Source organism: Ranitomeya variabilis, chromosome 7 (assembly GCF_051348905.1).
Source record: "Ranitomeya variabilis isolate aRanVar5 chromosome 7, aRanVar5.hap1, whole genome shotgun sequence".
NCBI lineage: Eukaryota > Metazoa > Chordata > Amphibia > Anura > Dendrobatidae > Ranitomeya > Ranitomeya variabilis.
Window position 1 is genome coordinate 236495252 of NC_135238.1, and position 16787 is coordinate 236512038.

The window sequence follows — 16787 nt, forward strand, 5'->3', positions numbered from 1 at the left end:
ACAGATGTGGTGCTGTTTCTGAAAGCCGCAGCCCTGTTTTCCTAATCCTGTATAATCCCCCCCATGCCCCTCATCTGTGATCTGTCCGCAGCAGGCAGACGGGGCGACGTGAATGACAAATAACAGAAGTATTTCACCGTTCTCTGCCAAGTCTCATGAATAACATGCTGACGTTTTGTCTGCATCTGGTTGAATAGGAGCTGATCCCTGCGCTGATCGGGGGCAGTGTAAACCACGCACCTCATAAGTGAGGAAGCTTCCCGCTCGGCCTTTCCCAGCTGCTCATTTATCCGATTCAGGTCCTGATGGATAAGAAACACGAGGAGCAAATTTCCTGCAGCCGGATGACAGACGTGTTCATGGGAGACCTTGGGCACCGGAAAGAAAGCGCTGCGCTGACTGCAGAAGTTTAGGTTTCTGTACAGCGGGAGAAATAAGCATTTCTGAAGGTGCTATTGACACGTCGGGAACATCCAATACACACAGGAAATAAATCACCAGAGATGTCCATAAAGTATGTAATAATGAGAAATGACACGGAAAAGTACTGAACACATGGAGAAAGAGAGGAGCAAAAAGCCCTGGAAAGTCCTGACACCGGCTGAAATGTATCGGTAATTAGAAAACAATCCTGCCACTTAAAGTCTTAGTAATAAATATCAGTCGATCAACTGATGGCCTATATAAAGGTGTCTCATTACCAAGGTGCCACACAAAAAACATCTCGTGATGGGTTAAACCAGTGAGCTGTCTCAAGACCTTCATAACCTTATTGTTGCAAAACATCCTGATGGCATTGGTTGCAGAAGAATTTCTAAATACTGAAGGATCCGGTGAGCACTGTTGGGACCATAACCTGGAAGTGGAAAGAACATCATTTTGCCATAAACCGGCCACAACCAGGTGCTCCCCACAAGATTTCAGACAGAGGAGTGTAAATAATTATCAGAAGAGTTGTCCAAGAGCCAAGGACACCTGTGGAGACCTACAGAAAGACCTAGAATCAACAGCTACATTTGTTTCACAGAAGACTATAAGTAATGAATTCGACCTCCATGGCCTGTATGCACGCTCACCATACAACCTCCATGGCCTGTATGCACACACACCTCGCAACCTCCATGGCCTGTATACACGCTCACCTCGCAACCTCCATGGCCTGTATGCACGCTCACCACACAACCTCCATGGCCTGTATGTACGCTCACCACACAACCTCCATGGCCTGTACGCACGCTCACCACACAACCTCCATGGCCTGTATGCACGCTCACCACACAACCTCCATGGCCTGTATGCACGCTCACCACACAACCTCCATGGCCTGTATGCACGCTCACCACACAACCTCCATGGCCTGTATGCACGCTCACCACACAACTTCCATTAGCTATATTCATGCTCATCACTCAACCTCCATGGCCTGTATGCACGCTCCTCACACAAGGGTCCATTGCTGACCAAAGAGCATGTTTAAGCGCTTTTACAGTTTGGTCAACAACGTTTAAACAAGTCTGAATTAGGCCGGGGACACACTGGTGCGAGATACGGCCGAGTCTCGCTGGTTAAAAGCAAGCTGTGGCACCTGCAGTCCGGAGCGGAGCGTGCAGCTCCATGTATTGCTATGCAGCCGCACGCTCCGCTCCGGAGTGCAGGTGCCACAGCTTGCTTTTAACCAGCGAGACTCGGCCGTATCTCGCACCAGTGTGTCCCCGGCCTTACTGGGAGAATATCCTCTGAGACCAAAATTTAACTTGTTGGATGCCATAATACACACCACATTTGGAGGCCAAAAGACACCCCAAAAACACCATACCAACAGTGAAGTGTACAGGTGGGAACATCACGGTGTGGGCTGTTTTTTTCCCACAAAGCACTGCCAAACTTTATGTAATTGAAGGAACGCTGAATGGACAAATGTACCGAGATACTGTGGATAAAAATCTGCCATCTACCAGGATGATGAAGATGAAACGAGGGTGGACATTTCAGCAAGACAATGATCCCAAACACACGGCCAAGGAAACTATTGGTTTTAGAGAAAGAAAATAAATCTGCTAGAATGGCCGAGCCGATCACCGGACCTGAATCATAGTAGCATAGTTAGCAAGGCTGGAAAAAGCCATGTGTCCATCCAGTTCAGCCTATATTCCGTCACAGATCTAAATCCTTCTAAAGAACCTAATAGCTGTAAGATACAATATTGTTACGCTCCAGGAAGACATCCAGGCCTCTCCTGAACCCCTCGACTGAGTTCGCCATCACCACCTCCTCAGGCAAGGAACTCCAGATTCTCACTGCCCTAACAGCCAATAACCAATAGAAAATGTACGGAAGGAACTAAAGCTCAGAGATCACTGAAGGAGCAGGATGTGCAGAGTGTTTGTGTGGAAGAATGGGCCAAAATCGCACCTGTGCAATGCCTGCGACTAGTTTCTCCATACTGGAGGCGTATTGAAGCTTCATCACCGACAAAGGCTTTTATACAAAGTATTAATTGCATTTCAGTAACCTGTTCAATACTTTCCCCTGTGTCATTTCTCATTATTACACACAATTTATGAGACCTATGGTGATTTCTTTCCTGTGTAGATTGGAGGGGCTGTTACCGACATCTGGGGAGAACTTCATGTCAATAGCACCTTTACAAATAGATATATTGAGAAAATTGGTGACGTGTCCAGTACTCATTTCGCCCGCCGTTTAATGCTGAGGAGCTACGTCATGTATCACCAGTCACATCCAAAGCTGCCACATTGCTAAGGCCTCACAGAATCTCAGCAGCAGAGATGTAGGTCCATTCATTTTGCATCTGTGCATGTTTTTTCTTCTGTTTTTTTCCTGTTATGAAGTTACTTTAATTTTTGCATCATATTCCTCTTTTAAATTTTGCTTATGTTTGATGTCTTTTTCTTACTACTTCGTCTACTTGCTTCTCAGCTCATCGTCACGGACGTGGTTTGTGTTATCCAGATGTTTGCAGCTGATTATTCGCAACTTTTTTCTTTACATTTCATTAGCGTTGCGTGCAACATTGTAATGGCTTATGTGACTTTTTGCAGCTGATACCATATGATTAAACCGACAGAAACTCTCCCACAAATCATGAATTCTTCCATAGATCCTAATAACTGGTCAGATTTGGAGCTTTAACCTCCTGAGCCTCAAACCACCCATGAGCCATTCATAATTTTGGCATCTTGTGTGGTAGAGGGGCTTCTTGGCCCCCCGTACTCATCAGGGCCTAGGTGTCCATGTTACCTCTGCACCCCGCAGAGTCATCACTATACTCTGCTGTAATGCATTGTGGGAGATGTGGCTCGTTTTCAGATGATCACAGCAGAACTTTTCATGTTCAGACCCCAGGATCCAGCAGCAGTAAAGGGTATTGCAGTCTGGAACTGCAGAACAATGTTTGCAGCTTTGGATGTGACTAGAGTAAGTAATCTTATTTACAGATTTACCACTGAGATGGTAAAAATGTTGATGACGGTAACATGTCCTGATTCCAGTGTGTATCCAGAGGCGATATCACAATTGTGTTTTGGAGAGACCGCAGAACTCCCGAGCGTGAGCAGATCCTCGCTTACATCAATTCCTTCCAACTCGTAAATAAGCTGCAGCATCTCATTTGCATTTTGTGTTTTTCCACTGACATTTGATAAAAATGAAGAGTTAAACGACTCGGCCTAATCTTTGCATCGGGAAAAGTTCTGCAACTTTCTAATAACTTCTTTTAAGTTGCGTCTATTTTGAAGTCTATTTTCTACTTCGTCTGTTTTATTTTCTGTTTACTATTGTGGCTGCGGCTTTTGCAATCCAGATGTTTGCAGCCGATTCATCAATTGCAATTTTTTAAAAAGTGGAAAAAAAATTTAAGCAAATGTCCTCCTGCCTCCCCTTCAGGACTGATTACTTTGTCTGACAGAAATTATTGCAGAAATATTAGGCATTTTGCAAAAAAAAAATCATTACCCCAACGTCATTTTAAATAATTTTAATGGTAACATTCTTGTCTCATCAGATACTATGGACACAGTTTGAATTTCTTACAATGTGACAATCCTCTGAGCTAAACACACGAGCTGCGCAAATCTCTCATCCTGAACTTCAGGTTAGCAGCTTTTTTAAGCTTTCTGCAGTCACACATCAGGTCACTATTGTAAAAGTTTGATTTTAGAACCCAAGTTCAGTATCACAGCAGTGAGATAAGGTTTCTAACAAGCCTTATTTACATTCAGTGTAAAAAACAAACAAATCCCAGGAAGCTTCATCTGTTATGGAAATGGACGAATTGTCTGCAGATTTCACTGAATGGCATAAATCTGCATGGGATTGGGGCTGATTTGTGTAATTTCAGCCTTATCCTTATACAATGTAACAAATTAATTCTAAACAAACTAAACAAACATTCATTAAAGCAAACATTGATAATGAAAAGGATGAGCTGGTGAAACACTTATCAGACAACCACTTCTGATATTAAAGGGAACCTGTCACCTGAATTTGGCGGGACCAGTTTTGGGTCGAAAGGGCGAATCAAACACCCGAAAACCTCGCCCATATGACCCAAAACTGGTCCCGCCAAATTCAGGTGACAGGTTCCCTTTAACCTCAAATGTATCCAGTTCCTGCAACTAAACACCTACTTGTATGACAACCTAAATTCTCATTAATGTAACGCTGTTAGCTGCTGTATAAAACTTCACTGATAAATCACTGGTGATCGGCCCCTTAAAAAAAAAAAAAAATCTGTTTCTATGTGAAGAAAATTCTAGTGACCATCCTGCATGTGCATAGACAGAACAAAAACAAGACTAACACGGAGCAGAAGCGTGACGCTCAGTCCTGTCGCTGGGGTGTAACCGTCCTGGGGCCGATGTGTAATGTAATAAAACGTAATAAAATGTGACACACAGCAATGCCAGTGCTGGAAGGGGGAGAGGAACAAGATTGTGGATGGGGAACCCAGCAATATGTATAATGTCCCATCCTCAGCACCCAGCGATATCTACAATGTCCGATCCTCAGCACCCAGCGATAACTACAATGTCCGATCCTTAGTACCCAGCGATATCTACAATGTCCGATCCTCAGCACCCAGTGATATCTACAATGTCCGGTCCTCAGTACCCAGCGATAACTACAATGTCCGATCCTCAGTACCCAGCGATAACTACAATGTCCGGTCCTTAGTACCCAGCGATATCTACAATGTCCAGTCCTCAGTACCCAGCGATAACTACAATGTCCGATCCTCAGTACCCAGCGATAACTACAATGTCCGGTCCTTAGTACCCAGCGATATCTACAATGTCCGGTCCTTAGTACCCAGTGATATCTACAATGTCCGGTCCTTAGTACCCAGTGATATCTACAATGTCCAGTCCTCAGTACCCAGCAATAACTACAATGTCCGATCCTCAGTACCCAGCGATATCTACAATGTCCGGTCCTCAGCACCCAGTGATATCTACAATGTCCGATCCTTAGTACCCAGTGATATCTACAATGTCCGGTCCTTAGTACCCAGTGATATCTACAATGTCCAGTCCTCAGTACCCAGCAATAACTACAATGTCCGATCCTCAGTACCCAGCGATATCTACAATGTCCGGTCCTCAGCACCCAGTGATATCTACAATGTCCGATCCTTAGTACACAGTGATATCTACAATGTCCGATCCTTAGTACCCAGTGATATCTACAATGTCCGATCCTTAGTACACAGTGATATCTACAATGTCCGATCCTCAGTACCCAGTGATATCTACAATGTCCGATCCTTAGTACACAGTGATATCTACAATGTCCGATCCTTAGTACCCAGTGATATCTACAATGTCCGATCCTTAGTACCCAGTGATATCTACAATGTCCGGTCCTCAGCACCCAGTGATATCTACAATGTCCGGTCCTTAGTACCCAGTGATATCTACAATGTCCGATCCTTAGTACCCAGTGATATCTACAATGTCCGATCCTTAGTACCCAGCGATAACTACAATGTCCGGTCCTTAGTACCCAGTGATATCTACAATGTCCGATCCTTAGTACCCAGTGATATCTACAATGTCCGATCCTTAGTACCCAGTGATATCTACAATGTCCGGTCCTCAGCACCCAGTGATATCTACAATGTCCGATCCTTAGTACCCAGCGATATCTACAATGTCCGGTCCTCAGCACCCAGTGATATCTACAATGTCCGGTCCTTAGTACCCAGTGATATCTACAATGTCCGGTCCTCAGTACCCAGTGATATCTACAATGTCCGGTCCTCAGTACCCAGTGATATCTACAATGTCCGGTCCTCAGCACCCAGTGATATCTACAATGTCCGGTCCTTAGTACCCAGTGATATCTACAATGTCCGGTCCTTAGTACCCAGTGATATCTACAATGTCCAGTCCTCAGTACCCAGCAATAACTACAATGTCCGATCCTCAGTACCCAGCGATATCTACAATGTCCGGTCCTCAGCACCCAGTGATATCTACAATGTCCGATCCTCAGTACCCAGTGATATCTACAATGTCCGATCCTTAGTACCCAGCGATATCTACAATGTCCGATCCTTAGTACCCAGTGATATCTACAATGTCCGATCCTTAGTACACAGTGATATCTACAATGTCCGATCCTTAGTACCCAGTGATATCTACAATGTCCGATCCTCAGTACACAGCGATATCTACAATGTCCGATCCTCAGTACCCAGTGATATCTACAATGTCCGATCCTCAGCACCCAGTGATATCTACAATGTCCGATCCTTAGTACACAGTGATATCTACAATGTCCGATCCTCAGTACCCAGTGATATCTACAATGTCCGATCCTTAGTACACAGTGATATCTACAATGTCCGATCCTTAGTACCCAGTGATATCTACAATGTCCGATCCTTAGTACCCAGTGATATCTACAATGTCCGGTCCTCAGCACCCAGTGATATCTACAATGTCCGGTCCTTAGTACCCAGTGATATCTACAATGTCCGATCCTCAGTACCCAGCGATATCTACAATGTCCGATCCTTAGTACCCAGTGATATCTACAATGTCCGATCCTTAGTACACAGCGATATCTACAATGTCCGATCCTCAGCACACAGCGATATCTACAATGTCCGATCCTTAGTACCCAGCGATAACTACAATGTCCGATCCTCAGTACCCAGTGATATCTACAATGTCCGATCCTCAGTACCCAGTGATATCTACAATGTCCGATCCTCAGTACCCAGCGATATCTACAATGTCCGATCCTCAGTACCCAGCGATATCTACAATGTCCGATCCTTAGTACCCAGCGATATCTACAATGTCCGGTCCTCAGTACCCAGCGATATCTACAATGTCCGATCCTCAGTACCCAGCGATATCTACAATGTCCGGTCCTCAGCACCCAGTGATATCTACAATGTCCGATCCTCAGTACCCAGTGATAACTACAATGTCCGATCCTCAGCACCCAGTGATATCTACAATGTCCGGTCCTCAGCACCCAGCGATAACTACAATGTCCGGTCCTCAGTACCCAGTGATATCTACAATGTCCGGTCCTCAGCACCCAGCGATATCTACAATGTCCGATCCTTAGTACCCAGCGATATCTACAATGTCCGATCCTCAGTACCCAGTGATATCTACAATGTCCGATCCTTAGTACCCAGCGATATCTACAATGTCCGATCCTTAGTACCCAGCGATATCTACAATGTCCGATCCTTAGTACCCAGTGATATCTACAATGTCCGGTCATCAGTACCCGCGATATCTACAATGTCCGATCCTTAGTACCCAGCGATATCTACAATGTCCGATCCTCAGTACCCAGTGATATCTACAATGTCCGATCCTCAGTACCCAGTGATATCTACAATGTCCGATCCTTAGTACCCAGCAATAACTACAATGTCCGATCCTTAGTACCCAGTGATATCTACAATGTCCGGTCATCAGTACCCGCGATATCTACAATGTCCGATCCTTAGTACCCAGTGATATCTACAATGTCCGATCCTTAGTACCCAGCGATATCTACAATGTCCGATCCTCAGTACCCAGTGATATCTACAATGTCCGATCCTTAGTACCCAGCAATAACTACAATGTCCGATCCTTAGTACCCAGTGATATCTACAATGTCCGATCCTCAGTACCCAGCGATATCTACAATGTCCGATCCTTAGTACCCAGTGATATCTACAATGTCCGATCCTCAGTACCCAGTGATATCTACAATGTCCGATCCTCAGTACCCAGTGATATCTACAATGTCCGATCCTTAGTACCCAGCAATAACTACAATGTCCGATCCTTAGTACCCAGTGATATCTACAATGTCCGGTCATCAGTACCCGCGATATCTACAATGTCCGATCCTTAGTACCCAGTGATATCTACAATGTCCGATCCTTAGTACCCAGCGATATCTACAATGTCCGATCCTCAGTACCCAGTGATATCTACAATGTCCGATCCTTAGTACCCAGCAATAACTACAATGTCCGATCCTTAGTACCCAGTGATATCTACAATGTCCGATCCTCAGTACCCAGTGATATCTACAATGTCCGATCCTTAGTACCCAGCGATATCTACAATGTCCGGTCCTCAGCACCCAGTGATATCTACAATGTCCGGTCATCAGTACCCGCGATATCTACAATGTCCGATCCTTAGTACCCAGCGATATCTACAATGTCCGATCCTCAGTACCCAGTGATATCTACAATGTCCGATCCTCAGTACCCAGTGATATCTACAATGTCCGATCCTTAGTACCCAGCAATAACTACAATGTCCGATCCTTAGTACCCAGCGATATCTACAATGTCCGGTCCTCAGCATCCAGCGATATCTACAATGTCCGATCCTTAGTACCCAGCGATATCTACAATGTCCGATCCTCAGCACCCAGTGATATCTACAATGTCCGGTCCTTAGTACCCAGTGATATCTACAATGTCCGATCCTTAGTACCCAGCGATATCTACAATGTCCGATCCTTAGTACCCAGTGATATCTACAATGTCCGATCCTTAGTACCCAGCGATATCTACAATGTCCGATCCTTAGTACCCAGCAATAACTACAATGTCCGATCCTTAGTACCCAGCGATATCTACAATGTCCGGTCCTCAGCACCCAGTGATATCTACAATGTCCGGTCCTCAGCACCCAGCGATATCTACAATGTCCGATCCTTAGTACCCAGCGATATCTACAATGTCCGGTCCTTAGTACCCAGCGATATCTACAATGTCCGGTCCTCAGCACCCAGCGATATCTACAATGTCCGGTCCTCACTACACAGCGATAACAACGATGTCCGGTCCTTAGTACCCAGCGATATCTACAATGTCCGATCCTTAGTACCCAGCGATATCTACAATGTCCGGTCCTCAGCACCCAGCGATATCTACAATGTCCGGTCCTTAGTACCCAGCGATATCTATGCAGCGCCCCAGAGTCCTGGTCGTTGCAGTACTGTGGCTCCGCCACTAAGGGGGGCTATGGTGCGTCTGATGGCACTGAAGGAGCTCATCTGATCAGGTATCACAGACACCAATACATTTCACAGCCGGGCCTCCGGGGGGAGCTAAGGGTGCTATTCATTAGGCCACTCCCCACCATAGTGGGTAAACTGGGGGTCAGGCAGGAAGTTAGATCGGAAAGCTGACTGGGTTGGAACCAGGCAACACCTTGTGGCAGAGGGTGTTGTGGGGGAAGATACAGTAGGGTCTCTGTCAGGGGTGGGATCCTGACAGAGGCTTGGCAACGAGAACGAACGTAACGGGACCGTGCCTGCTCCGGGTAGCGGCGGTGCCCAAGAAAGGATTAGAAGAGAGATAGATTGTGCTGAGTGAGAAACGGGATCACGCAAAGGAGAATATACCAGTAGGAGTCGTGCTGTAAGACCGAAGCAACATCCTACTGAGGCGCAATACCGGTGGCCGGAACGCCGAGGGAGTAGAACAACATTCAGCTTCAAGCAATACTCCAAACAGCGGCAGGACAGTCAGTCTCAGGCGGGCTGTCTAACTCAAATCACCTATGAAGTCTTGGGAGGCAATTGTGGGAGAGGGGCGTCTCTAGGGTCCCGGAAGAACTCCAGGCCTACCCGTCAAACGGGTGCCGTTCCTACCCGAACCTCAGGGAGGGACGGAAGATTAGCAGAACATCATCTAGTCGAGTTGTGAGGGAACATCAGAAACAGACACAACAGTTGTGGGGACTTTCCGTAAGCACAGCAGGGAAGGACCACAACACATAGCGCTAGGGGGAAGGCACAGATTTCCTCCTGTGAAGAGAACTCTGGAAGTGTCATTGGACCGGCCGGACTTGCGCAGCCTGGTGAGCCGTATTCTGGATTGAGGACCCAGAGATCTTCAGTAAAGAGGTAAAGAGACTGCAACCTGGTGTCCTCGTTATTTATCGCGACCTGCACCCCACAACTGCACCGTTACACCACTTATTGCACCGGACGTCCCCCACTGACAGACAGGGCCACGGACCGGGTCTAGCCACCGTGACAACCCCAGGACTGAGATCCCAGAGGCCCGGTACCGGGTACCCCTCGGCCCTGCGGCGGTGTAGGGGCGCTCTAATTTGGCGTCACGAACAGGATCTACTTAAGCCTGAAGAATCAGGTCATGTGTGCCTTGGAACTGTGATTTATTGCGCTTGAATTGTACTTTATTGAAAAGACTGTGTGCTGCGCCACTTGCCGCCAAAACCGCCGCCATTGCAGCGCTGAGGAGAGGCGCAGGAGAAGAAGAGGGGCGTGAAGTGGGCGTAGGCGAGCTGGAGAGCGCGAACAGCAATGGCCGCCCAGTCCAAATATTTCTGTGTCCTGAGGACGTGTCCGTCAACAGCTGAGGTCCGCCTCCTGATCCTGTTTGGAGGGTGGAGACCATGGAGACGGGGCCGCCCACGAAAGAGACCGCGGGAAGAAGACATTGGAGGAAAGGCAAAGATGGGGACACCAGGAGCACCGCGTGGGGCTGACCCGATCCGGCCTGAGGCTGCACAACCTGACACAGCCCCAGAAGCGCCGATTGACTTGGTCAGAGCTCCAGAGATCCCGCCGTCACACTGGGGTGTGGTAGTGTCTTTTAACTCCCGGCACGGAAGAGGAGTTATCCAGGAGATTGGAGAGCCGCTGCAGGTCCGTGTCGATCGGGAGGAGGTGGAGCCCTGCAGCATGAGGTTCGCTCGTGATCTGGAGCCGGGCGACGCTGTGACCTACACGAGGTGGAGGAGGGAAGCTGGTGAGACGGGCTGGATAGCCCGAGGCGTACAGCGATGCATTGCCCTCTGGGCTGCTGCCGGAACACCGGAAGAAGAAGATCCCGTGAAGGAGGCAGCAGAGCCCGGCCCTGCGGAACCTCGAGAAGCCCGGCCTCGCCGTGCCCCGGAGGGACGTGTGCACCTGCCAGTGAGAAGGGCCTCCCGGCGAGGGATCTTATCGCTGCTGGGACCGGAACCGCGTCCTGGCTCACCAGTGCGATCCGTTGGCCTGGTGAGGCCAGATCGGAGACCATCCGGTTCCACAAAGAACGAGTAAGCATAATTGCTTTATTAATATGTATATAGTTTTTAACTGGTTGTTTCCTGCTTGGCTGCTAAACCCGCTCAGGGTAAACTCTTAAAGGGATCCCTTTGTTGACCCGGGATCCCTATTGTTTTTGGTTGTTTTCTATTTTTCTACGTTATTTAAAAGAACTGCTGAAATCATGAACAGTGCATGATCCGAACTCCTTGTATATAGTTGCACCTTATTAAAGGCGCTCCCTACTGGTTTTACTTAAAGAAGGACTCTTTGCGAAGATACCGCACTGGAACCTTTGCTGAGTATGGACTGGTAGCTTGAGAAAATACGCTACCTCACAGAGACTTGGTCCTCTCTTAAAGGGGATGTTCATTTGCCGCATTTCGATAGAAATATTGCTTAAGACAAGTAGCAATAATGTTGATGAGAGAAAAGTGATGATAATGTTGTACGAGAAAGTTATATGTGTTTAATTAGTTAAATGTGAAGAAATACTGATGATGTGCTCTGAGAAGTAAAAAAGGTGAAAGGTAGAAGAAGGATGCAGTGGACCCGTAGGGATAGACGTGGAGTCCAGCATGCATGATAGAAAGAAAGATAATGAGAAGGCTTAATGTTCAATAGAAAATGTTCTGATAATGTTGATAGATAGTTAGGATAGAAGGTAAACCCTGAGTCCTCATAGGAGTCATGTAGAGATGGCTCAGTGCTCTTAAACTGAAAGTATGTTATGTTCTATACTGTGTATAGTAGTTGAAAAGGCAGTAGGCCCGGGCTGAACGGGGCGGTCCTGTAACAGAAAGGAGAGGCAGTAGGTCTGGTGCCGATAGGACAGGCGGTCCTGCAGATTCAAAGAAGGAGAATGAAAAAAAAGTTAATTTACCTTATAATGTGATTATAAGAAGGTCTTTAATGGATACAGAGTGTATGTCCTTAAAGGCAATGTTAAAGTATTGTTCAACAATTTTTGCACTTAGTAGAATACCCGGTTGGGTAACAGGAGTTATTTATAGCCTGTAATTTATAATGTTTAATATTTAACCATGTTTTGTAACGTTCAAGTGTCCTCACCTCCCATAAAGGGAAGCTTGTTCAAGTATACTTATTGTTATTGCACTCAACCAAACTGTATGTCTTTTTGCTAAACTTGTATTGTTGTTTTCTTCCCAGTCCCGGAGTACTGTGTTTAACCAGGGGGGAGTGCAGCGCCCCAGAGTCCTGGTCGTTGCAGTACTGTGGCTCCGCCGCTATGGGGAGCTACGGTGCGTCTGATGGCACTGAAGGAGTTCATCTGATCAGGTATCACAGACACCAATACATTTCACAGCCGGGCCTCCGGGGGGAGCTAAGGGTGCTATTCATTAGGCCACTCCCCACCATAGTGGGTAAACTGGGGGTCAGGCAGGAAGTTAGATCAGAAAGCTGACTGGGTTGGAACCAGGCAACACCTTGTGGCAGAGGGTGTTGTAGGGGAAGATACAGTAGGGTCTCTGTCAGGGGTGGGATCCTGACAGAGGCTTGGCAACGAGAAAGAACGTAACGGGACCGTGCCTGCTCCGGGTAGCGGCGGTGCCCAAGAAAGGATTAGAAGCGAGATAGATTGTGCTGAGTGAGAAACGGGATCACGCAAAGGAGAATATACCAGTAGGAGTCGTGCTGTAAGACCGAAGCAACATCCTACTGAGGCGCACTACCGGTGGCCGGAACGCCGAGGGAGTAGAACAACATTCAGCTTCAAGCAATACTCCAAACAGCGGCAGGACAGTCAGTCTCAGGCGGGCTGTCTAACTCAAATCACCTATGAAGTCTTGGGAGGCAATTGTGGGAGAGGGGCGACTCTAGGGTCCCGAAAGAGCTCCGAGCCTACCCGTCAAACGGGTGCCGTCCCAACCAGAACATCAGGGAGGGACGGAGGATTAGCAGAACATCATCTAATCGAGTTGTGAGGGAACATCAGAAACAGACACAACGGTTGTGGGGACTTTCTGTAAGCACAGCAGGGAAGGACCGCAACACATAGCGCTAGGGGGAAGGCACAGATTTCCTCCTGTGAAGAGAACTCTGGAAGTGCCATTGGACCGGCCGGACTTGCGCAGCCTGGTGAGCCGTATTCTGGATTGAGGACCCAGAGATCTCCAGTAAAGAGGTAAAGAGACTGCAACCTGGTGTCCTCATTATTTATCGCGACCTGCACCCCACAACTGCACCGTTACACCACCACTTATTGCACCGTACGTCCCCCACTGACAGACAGGGCCACGGACCGGGTCTAGCCACCGTGACAACCCCAGGACTGAGATCCCAGAGGCCCGGCTCCGGGTACCCCTCGGCCCTGCGGCGGTGTGGGGGCGCTCTATCTACAATGTCCAATCCTCAGCACCCAGCGATAACTACAATGTCCGGTCCTCAGTACACAGTGATATCTACAATGTCCGGTCCTTAGTACCCAGTGATATCTACAATGTCCGATCCTTAGTACCAGAGGCGTAGCTAGGGTTTTGGTCCAGGGGGGGCGAAGGTTCTGAGTGGGCCCCTAACCAGGTAACCTTCATTACAATTCAGTGATGCGCCCTAATAGTGGAGGAGACCGCGCTGTTACTGAAGATAATCTCTATATAAAGACCAACACTGATATTACCGCCATATGGTCAGTGGTAGATACCAGTCCTACAGAACATATAACAGATCACTGCACAGTTACAGATAATGACTTACCTCTGACGTTCTTTCTGATAGAATTGTTCATTTTTCCCGTCTTTTCCATCTGGCCCAGACCGACATGACAACTTCTTCCAGCTACAACTCATCTGCAGAGAATACAACAAAGACACGTTTCACTTCTCACATTCCAGCACCATCACCATCTATTCCCAACCTGCACAACCTCCTCATCCTGCTGATACCTCAATACAGAGCCGCTGCTGCCGTATGTGTCCCTATTACTGCACCTGCTGTGTGGTTCTCTGTGCCCTCTAAATTCTAAAGCACCCCTCTATAATATAGTAATGCCGGGTGCAAGTGCCCTAGAAAACAGTGCCCACATTTTGTCCCCTAGAAAGTAATAATGCCCTCTGTGTGTGACCCTTTGATAGTCACAGTAACCTGAGTCCCCCTGTAAGAATAAGTGCCCACTTTACATTTAATAAAGTCCTGAGTCTCCCCCACTGTACAGCTCCCCTATACACAGTATGATGCCCCCTCACTGTATATACTGACCCGTTAATATCCTCCAAACTGGCTCCAACACTGTATGATGGCCCCGTCGCTGTAATCTCCACACTGAATGATGGCCCTCTAGATAGCCTCCATATAGCATAATACACCGGATAGTCCTCAATATGGTATAATACATTCCCCATAGGCCTCCATATAGTATCATGCACTCCCCATAGGCAGACCCTATAGTATAATGCCCTTCACATAGGAAGACTATATAGTATAATGCAGCTCCCATAGGCAGCCTCTATAAGGAAGGCTGTAAATGTGTCCCCAATCCCCTCCTCAAGGCATAAAAATTACCTCTCATTATACTCACCAATGGCTCTCACCAAGGCATCGCTGGTCTTGACTTAAGATCGCCATCCTCCATTACTGCTTCATCTGTATGACACATCCTATGTCATCCACACAGTGTCACCCATTGCGCTCCTGTGCAGGCGCACTTCTCTCTAGGCTGCTGAAAGCAGAGCCAAGTACTGTAGTGCATGTGCGCTGGGAAAGGCCAAAGGGCGCTGATGACCTGGAAATAAAGCCGGCGCATGCGCACTACAATACTGTGCTCTGACTTCAGCAGGGCAAAGAGAAGTGCACCTGCACGGGAGTGTGATAGAGGACACTGAATGCATGATGTAGGACGCATCTTCCACACGAAGCGGGACAGCGATCACAGGAAGAAAGACGGCGCCGGGTCAAGACTGTGACGCCCGGACTGCGCCATCCGTGAGTATAATAAAAGCTCTTTTTTGTGCCTTGCATAGAGGATTGGGGACATAGAGAGCATTCTAGAACACTATGTTAGGGTGTACAGATGCTGGCCGGACCTTATATGATGACAGGCTCCCACATGTAAAAGCCGTCCTGCAAGATTCCAGCCGCTCGCAAACTTAAGAAAATAATCATTCTCCTTCTCATAAGCTAATCAGCAGTAAATAAATGATGTGCGAAGACACGAAGATTGCAGGATAAACAAGACATACAAGTTTAAAGGGAACCTGTCACCCCGTTTTTTAAAGATGAGATAAAAATAGCGTTAAATAGGGGCAGAGCTGTGCTTTACATTGGTGTCTTTTGTGTGCCTTGATTCCCCAGCTATGCTGCCGAAATACCTTTGTAAAGTCGCCATTTTGGGCTGTCACTCACGCTGGTCTGGTCAAATGGGCGTGGTGACATCGCTGTTTCTTCCCCCAGACCTTGCTTATCTGTCCGTTGGTGGCGTAGTGGTGTGCGCCATCTTCCTGAGGCTGCGCGTGCGCAGATGGAGTGCTCGGCTTCCCGGGGCTTCAGGAAAATGGCCGCCGCGATCTCCATCTGCTCACGCGCGACATCCCGCAGCCATTTTCCTGAAGCCCCGTGCAGCAGAGCACTCCATCTGCGCACGTGCGGCCTCAGGAAGATGGCCGCCCCCACCGATCACCAGGGGAACAGCGCAGATCGCGTTCTTTTCCTTCACCTGGGCAGTGGATTCGGCAGCTGGACATGCGCAAACCACTACACCACCAACGGACAGATAAGCAAGATCTGGGGGAGAAACAGCGCTGTCACCACGCCCATTTGACCAGACCAGTGTGAGTGACAGCCCAAAATGGTGACTTTACAAAGGTATTTCGACAGCATAGCTGGGGAATAAAGGCACAAAAAAGACGCTAATGTAAAGCACAGCTCTGCCCCTATTTAACGCTATTTTTATCTCATCTTTTAAAAACGGGGTGACAGGTTCCCTTTAAGAACCTTCATTGCTTTATATACTGTGCCTGTATGTATGTATTCAAGGCAACAGATCAGACATATGAAATAGCAAATGACATGTGCCAAGATACTCATCATGCTGTGTGGAGAGTGTCCTCTGGTCCTGGGGGCTGCTCCTCAGGCTCCTCCCAGTCAGATGCTGCAGACATCATGTGCAGGCAGTGAGCTCAGGTCACAGTCAGAGGCAGAGTCCCCCTGCGTCCCCTGCTGCTGCCCCTGCTGCTGGAGCTGATCACTTCTCTGCAGCACACAGGAGCTTT